Here is an 8,677-nt window from a genome sequence, read left to right as displayed (position 1 = left end):
ACCCACCAAATTAGTGGCTTTAAATGACAAACATTTATTATCTCTCACAGTTTCAGTGGGCCAGGATTTCATAAGTGGACTGGCTAGGCAGCTCTGGCTTGGGATCTACTAGGAGGACTCACCTCCAGGGTGGCTGATACACATGATTGCCAAGTGGGTGCTTTCTGCTGGAAGGAGGATTCAGTGTCTTACTATGTGGGCCTTTCCAAAGGGCTGCCTAAGTGTCCTCATGACATGGTAGCTAGCTTCCCCTAGAGCAAGTAATCCAATAGTGAGTTAGCTAGGTAGAGCTATCCTTTATATGACCTAGCCTAGGAAGTCACATAGCATCACCTCCACTACATTCTGTTTGCTGGAAGTGAGTCATTAAGTATGGACCACATTTAGGAGGGAAATTAGGCTCCACCATTTGAAGGAAAGAGTGTCAAAGTAATGGCAGGCATTAAAAAATTAAATACATATTATGAAGGCATATTTATTCATGTAAGATATGGTACTGGTTCATGAATAGACAGGACAATAAAACAGAATTTAAAGTACAAAAATAGGGACTTCCCTGGTGGTCCAGTGGTTAAGACTCCATGCTTCCAATGCAGGGGGCCCGGGTTCTATCCCTGGTCCAGGAACTAGATCTCACGTGCTGCAACTAAGACCCGGTGCAACCAAATAAATAAATAATTAATTAACTTTAAAAAGTACAGGGCTTCCCTGGTGGCGCAGTGGTTGAGAGTCTGCCTGCCGATGCAGGGGACACGGGTTCGTGTCCCGGTCCAGGAAGATCCCACATGCCACGGAGCAGCTGGGCCTGTGAGCCATGGCTGCTGAGCCTGCGCGTCTGGAGCCTGTGCCCCACAACGGGAGAGGCCACAACAGTGAGAGGCCCGCGTACCGCAAAAAAAAAAAAAAAAAAAAAAAATTTATAATAACTTTCTAATATCTATCATTTGCATTTGCCAACATTCACTTAACCACTGGGTATTTAGTTTCCAATTTATCACCATTGTAAATAATAGTGCAACCAAGTCTCTACCTCTCTGATTTTTGTCTTATATCCTGAGTAGTTTCTAGCCCCAATTTGTGCAATGATCTTGTCTAATACATTGATATTCTATTACATTCTCAAGACTAGATTCCTTGTTACCTCATGACAAAATTAAAAATTGCTTATATTTTTATATATTTTTACTTATATTTTTATATACCTGTCTCCGGACGCGCAGGCTCAGCGGCCATGGCTCACGGGCCTAGCCGCTCCGCGTCATGTGGGGTCTTCCCAGACCGGGGCACGAACCCGTGTCCCCTGCATCGGCAGGCGGACTCTCGACCACTGCGCCACCAGGGAAGCCCCCTTGTATTTGTTTTTAATTGATTGTAGAAGTTTGGGATATATTTTGGATACTCCAGGATAGCTCTGTACGATGCCAATCTCTTAATTTGTAACTGTCTTTTCACTTTAAAAAAGTTACAAATTACTCATCTATGATGAGTAGAGATTTTAAATTTTAATGCAGGCAAATTTAGCAGTCTTAAAAATGATTAATGCTTTTTTGGACTTTAAGAATGATTGAAGGAAACCATAAACAAGACGAAAAGACAACCCTCAGAATGGGAGAAAATATTTGCAAATGAAGCAACTGACAAAGGATTAATCTCCAAAATTTACAAGCAGCTCATGCAGCTCAATATCAAAAAAACACCCCAATCCAAAAATGGGCAGAAGACCTAAATAGACATTTCTCCAAATAAGATATACACATTGCCAGCAAACGCATGAAAGAATGCTCAACATCATTAATCATTAGAGAAATGCAAATCAAAACTACAATGAAATATCAACTCACACCAGTCAGAATGGCCATCATCAAAAAATCTACAAACAATAAATGCTGGAGAGGGTGTGGAGAAAAGGGAACCCTCTTGCACTGTTGGTGGGAATGTAAATTGATACAGCCACTATGGAGAACAGTATGGAGATTCCTTAAAAAACTAAAAATAGAACTACCATATGACCCAGCAATCCCACTACTGGGCATATACTCTGAGAAAACCATACTTCAAAAAGAGTCTTGTACCTGCCGCGGAGCGACTGGGCCCGTGAGCCACAACTACTGAGCCTGCGCGTCTGGAGCCTGTGCTCCGCAACAGGAGAGGCCGCGATAGTGAGAGGCCCGCGCACCGCGATGAAGAGTGGCCCCCGCTTGCCACAACTAGAGAAAGCCCTCGCACGGAAACGAAGACCCCACACAGCAAAAATAAAAAAATTAAAAAAAAAGAGTCACGTACCACAATGTTCATTGCAGCTCTATTTACAATAGCCAGGACATGGAAGCAACCTAAGTGTCCATCAACAGATGAATGGATAAAGAAGATGTGGCACATATATACAATGGAATATTACTCAGCCATAAAAAGAAACAAAATTGAGTTATTTGTAGTGAAGTGGATGGACCTAGAGTCTGCCATACAGAGTGAAGTAAGTCAGAAAGAGAAAAACAAATACCATATGCTAACGCATATCTATGGAATCTTAAAAAAAAAAATGGAACTGATGAACCTAGTGGCAGGGTGGGAATAAAGACGTAGACATAGAGAATGCACTTGAGGACACGGTGGAGCAGGGAGGGGGAAGCTGTGGCGAAGTGAGAATAGCATCGACATATATCACTACTGAATGTAAAATAGCTAGTGGGAAGCAGCAGCATAGCACAGGGAGATCACCTTGCAATGACCTAGAGAGGTGGGATAGGGAGGGTGGGAGGGAGGCTCAAGAGGAAGGGGATATGGAGATATATGTATGCATATGGCTGGTTCACTTTGTTGTACAACAGAAACTAACGCAGTATTGTGAAGCAATTATACTCCAATAAAGATCTATTAAAAATAATAATAAAATCCTTATGATAACATATAAAAGGCACATTATTGGTTTTTTAATTAACAAATACGTTTACAAATCACAAAAACCAAAGCTCTTGGGGGTCTTCAAAATTTTAAGAATGTAAATGTATCCTGAAACCAAAAGTTTGAGATATGTTGTCCTAAAATACAAACATACATGAAAATGATTCACATCAAATGGAAAATGGCTCCTTTGAGAAAGGAACTGGAATGTGCTTTAGTGGTATTTATAACATTTAAAATTTTTTTTGAGAGAGAAGTGACACAATAAGGTAACAAAATAATATAATTTAATTTTTGTAGAGAGTACATATGCATCTAAAATTATTCACCATATTATAGTGTATGCTTGAAATTATTCCTAATTAATTTTTTTAATTTTTAAATGATCTGAAAGTATGATTTGCCATTGGGTTTGATCAAAATGTGGGAAACACATGTATTTTCTCTCTAAACACAAAGAAGATCTGGATGATATATTTTTAATTTAAAAATAGTCTTTTAAAGACTAGAAGGAAAAATGATCAGATACCAGAGGTGGAAAGTGAACCCTTAGCAGCAAGGAGTTGAACTGGTGGCCTCTGGGACTACTGGGAAGCTTAGGGGTTTGGGACTTTACCTCCCATCAAGCCAGGAGTTGAAGTCAGAGGACTCATCTCAGTGGGATGTAGAACTGGACTTCCTGTGCATGAAAAATAAAAGACCTGAATGGAACCTGGGAAGTTTCCACCCTCTGACCCAAAGTCATAGCTGGAAGTGAACTCCCTGTCCTCGAACCTTTCATATTTCACATCTCCTTATCCCTATGTGCCATGACTTAGGAAAAATCATCAGGCTGACCTTTTACCTCACTTCAGATGTTAGATCTGAACATTCTGCTACTTGGAACATTTATTCAATTTTTTTATTTTAACGATTACATTTTTCATTTGCAAGAACTCCAACTGGTTCTTTTACACAACTGTCCTTGTTTCATGGATTGCTACCCTGCGATATTTCTCTGAAGATACTCTTACAATTATCTGGAGGTCTTGTTCTTCCTCAGTTTGGTCTATTTCCTTGGGTGTAAGTTCTTCCTTTTGTTTAGTTCTCTATTCATCATCACACTTTCATGATTTTATGTTTTTGAAATAGCTGGTGATTCCTGATGTATGCACTTCTGTTTGTAGCTGAGATTCCCTATTTAACTATCCTTTGTCTCTGTATATCACTGGCTTGGGTGAGGGTGAAGTTAAAATGGAGGCCTGCATTCTGCACTGTTTTCGGTAAGAGTTAGGTCTAAATAAGAATTTTTACCAGGATAAGGGACTGCATGCAGCAGCTGGTTCCTCTGGGTATGAGTGTTCCTTGTTTTCCCCAGATTTCACTAGCAACTCAGGGCACTTCTCTGTCTCCAACCTGACCTTCCATACTTTGTCCCTCCCACCTGCAGGCAAATAACCCCCTCACTGCTACCTGACCCAAAGGAGTTACACTATTGCTGCTCCCACTGCAGAGCCACAATCACCCTGTCAGGCAGTCCTGGGTCCCTTCTTGCTCTAGAGTCCATCACGTCTGGGTGCAAGACACACCTCATACTGCACCCACCAGGTAAGTAGTATCCCGTAAACACAGGGAGGTGGGAGAGCATAGATAGGCAAACCAAACCAAGGGACAGAAGCCAAGGAGGAGATATCCCCTGAGCTGGGTCTGGAAGGACAGGAAGAAGGAGTTATGTTGATAAAAAAAAAAAGAAAGTAAGAAGGAAAACTGAGGCAAAGGGAATGGTCTGAATAAAAGCACAGGAACTTTAAACAGCACGGTATATGCAGAGTTTTAGGCAGTCTGAAATAATTAGAGTGGTGAGCGATGATGCCATCAAGGCAGTGTCACAGGTTGCGTTCTCCAGAAGCAGCTGCTGAGATGGAGTTTGGAGTGTAATGTGTTTATTAGGGATAGACACAAGTGAAGGAACACGCCTTCCCAGCTCTGGCAGGAAAGGGTAGGAGCAGCCCACAATGATCTCCTTCCCCATTCAGGACTCTACCCCATACTCCAGATCTCTAGCCCATAGGAAAGACATCGCTCCCCCGGCTCCAGCCGTTTTCTACTGAGGGAGGCACTGATGAGCCCCCTAACTCCGCCCCAGTTCCAGCTGTCTCCCGAAGCTCGTCCATCCCTGTGTGCCGGGGGTCTAAGGCAAACAGCACCAAAGAGGCATAAAATCCATCCGAAGTGCATCGGCTCCGCCAAGGAAGCCCGGCTAAACTGCTAAGGAGAACCTCAGCCACTCCAAAGCCAAAGCGACAGGCGCGCGGCAGAAGCCAATGGGAAGTCTTGCGGAGGAGGGCCTCCTGTTTGATTGACCAACGGGAGGCCCTGGTTGATAGGTCCTTGTAAATCCGGACCTCTCGGTCGGCCCTTCACCCCTTTCAAGACCCCGGGAGGGGCTAACCAAAGACGCACACCCCTCCTGGGCCGACAGCCAATGAGGAGACCGGAAAGGCGGGACTCCTGCAGAACTAGCTAATGAAAAGCTCGGAGGAGCGCTCTAATTATCCTTCCCCAAACGCCGCGGAGCGACGCCCGCTGGTTCCGCTGGTTGCGCGCGCCATCCAGTGGCGGTCTGGCAGAAATCTCAGCGTCATTATTAGAAACTTAAAATCTGCTTCCTACCTTCGTAGTGTTCCCCAAGCTCAGAAGAAAGGATGTCCCTGTTGACCCTCCCGGTCCACTGGAGAGCAAACAGTCCCGGACCCTCTTATTCTTCCTTAAAACTAAGTAATTCTTTCCCACGAGCACCAGGCGCCCGCTCCCACTGCCCGGGCTCTCTCCTTTGTGAAGGCGTTTGATGCAAAATTTCTAAATAAAATACGAGCAGATTAAGTCCAGGATTACATTTTTTTTAAACAATGCGCAATGACAACAGTCAGATCGTTAAACGAACAAAGGCACTGATAAATTTAACATCGATTACTGAGTTTAAAAACAAAAAAATTCTCAGTAAACTAGGTATTCAAAGAAACCTTAATTCAATAAAGACTCGGAAGACCACAATGAATCTCAGACTGTGTGATACACCAGAAGAATTCCTGTTAAAGTCGAGACGGATATTAATACCCCTACTCTCATCAATTTCATTTAAAGTTTTGGAGAGCCTGACCAAGCTATAAGACTTTAGAGGGGGCAGGGCAGTTAACTGGAAAGAAAAAAGTAAGAAAGAAACTATCAGTATGTCAGGTAAAATGATTTATAGCTGAAAAACCTGAAAAATCCACTAAAAACTAAAGAATTCAGTAAGGTATTTGGAAGAAAGATATATTTGTGTGCAGAATGTGTTATGTACGGGTATACAGAAAGAAAGAGGGAAAGAAATGAAAGAAGGCTATGGCTTTCCTATATTCTAGCGTCAAAGACTTAAAAGATGTTGTGGAGGAAAAGAAGATCCCATTCACCAGAAAAGGGGAGACAAAATTTTTGTTATATGGAGATAAATGTATACTTGGAAACATAAAAAGAGTCAATTGAAACTATTAATAACAATAAGAGGATAGTGTAGGGGACTTCCCTGCTGGCGCAGTGGATAAGACTCCGTGATCCCAATGCAGGGGGCACAGGTTCGATCCCTAGTCGGGGAACTAAGTTCCCATGTGCCACATGGCGCAGCCAAAAAAAAAAAAAAATTTCACATCAATTGCATATGAAGATCATAAACTCTTCAAGAAAAGAAATATAATCAACTGTAAAAGCTCAAGAATCAGAATGGTTATTCTGATTGCTAGAAGACAGTGGAGTAATGCCTTCAAATCTCTGTGGAAATAAATATTTACAATCCAGAATTTCCAGCCAAAATGGTAATCTAGTGTACAGGCAGAATAGAGACATTTTCAGATATGAAAGGACTCAAAAAGGTTGTCTCCATTCTTTCTTAAGAAGCTCCTGGAGGTACCAGCCCGAGCAAAATCAAGGGTTAAATCAAGAACAAGGAGTTCATGGGATCCAGAAAAGCACAGGTTTAGCCCAGGAGAACAGCAAAACAGAAATCCCTGTATGATGGTTGTACAGGTAAACCTAGAAAGCAACCAGGACAAATTGGAGCAAAAAGACAAAGCTTTTTGCCAGGAAAAAAGTAAACTCAGTAGGACTTCAAGAACGCAATGAGACTGTATATGAGAAAGTAGATAAGTTACAACTGAGGTAACTATTCTCTCTGGGGAAAAACATAAAGCTGTATAAGAAAGAAAATGAAATTCTACTTTATAGTGAGCAAAATTTATATCATTATAATGACTAGTACACCTTGATTGCTCACATAACTGAAGATACTGATGAAAGAGGGAAGGAGGGTTAAGAGAACTACTTCCATCTGTCCTTAGAGAAAGACACTAAATATACTAAAATTGATCAATAAATATCAATATAAGGATATCATCAAACAATATGGCAGGAACAACCAGGGGGGTTAAATGCTTAAGGAGTTAAAAGTGATTGCCGGGACTTCCCTGGTGGCACAGTGGTTAAGAATCCGCCTGCCAACGCAGAGGACACGGGTTCGATCCCTGGTCGGGGAAGATCCCACATGCCGCGGAGCAACTAAGCCTGTGTACCACAACTACTGAGCCTGTGAGCCACAACTATTGAAGCCCACGCGCCTAGAGCCCGTGCTCCACAAGAGAAGCCACCACAATGAGAAGCCCGCGCACCACAACAAAGAGTAGCCCCTGCTCACTGCAACTAGAGAAAGCCCGCGCCCAGCAACGAAGACCCAACGCAGCCAAAAATAAAATTAATTAATTTTTAAAAAAACGATAGTGAGGCAGAAAAAAATGGCGAAACCCTGGTTCCCTGATGGCATCACTGAGCCCCTAAACTGCCTACCTTCAGACTTTGTATTTGTTAAAAGATAATTTTCAAAGTAAGGTAAAATCATGGCTCTCATATATTATAAAAATGAACTTGTGTTAAAGATTTTAACACTGCCAAGGTGCTACAGTCCAAAGAACAGATACATATGTAGATGAGGAATATTGAAATGTACAAACAAACTGGTTTTGCCATTGAGGGGGACAGTAGAGGAGAGTTATCCCTCTACTGGGCATAATTCATTTGTATGTCTATAGACTAGAATTATTTTGTTTTGCTATCAGTTATCTAAAACTTACAAAGTTGTAAAATAAATCCGATAGAATCAGAATAACCCATTGTGTTCTAGACAATGCAGTTTTCCACTGATGCCCTAATTTTTCCCTGCATGTCACATGTAACAAATATTCTCCCATCTTTTCAAGCCATTGTTAGTTGGCTTTTTATTTCCTGTAGCTGAATATATTCCTAGCTGATAGAACCGATAAATTTGACTAAACTTAAAAAACTTTAACTTTGCACAGCATAAAAGGAGCCAAAAGATGAGAACAAGCTGAAGGAACACTGCCAACATGAATGCCAAAGGACTAATTTCCTTAATATTAAAAAATCAAACCAGAATGAAAAAGGCCAACAACCCAAGAGAAAATGACAAAGGGCATTAACAATTCACAGAAAAAGAAATGCTAATACCTTCTAAACATAGGGAAGATGCTCAATCACACCCATGAGTTTTGAAAAATGTAAATTAAAACTATAATGTAATATTATAGTTCACCTATCAGAAAGGCAAAAGTATAGAAGTTTATTGATAGTGAGGGAAATAAGGTACTTTCATACATTCTTGTAGAGTGGTAAATTAATGTAGGCTGTGTTAAGGGCAGCTTGGCAGAACCGATCAAAATGCAAAATGCACATTCCCCTTGTTACAATAATA

At 41.5% G+C, this 8,677-nt stretch overlaps 1 protein-coding gene across 1 annotated transcript in view; it reads right to left on the bottom strand.

Annotated features, from left to right (window-relative positions):
• Positions 1 to 8,677, bottom strand: part of RAP1GAP2 (RAP1 GTPase activating protein 2) — a 445,551-nt gene that overhangs the window by 208,016 nt on the left and 228,858 nt on the right. The window lies entirely within an intron of this gene.

Source organism: Orcinus orca, chromosome 19 (genome assembly GCF_937001465.1).
Source record: "Orcinus orca chromosome 19, mOrcOrc1.1, whole genome shotgun sequence".
Taxonomy (NCBI): domain Eukaryota; kingdom Metazoa; phylum Chordata; class Mammalia; order Artiodactyla; family Delphinidae; genus Orcinus; species Orcinus orca.
The sequence above is the reverse complement of the archived record's forward strand: the minus strand, read 5'-3'. Positions and strand labels throughout refer to the sequence as shown.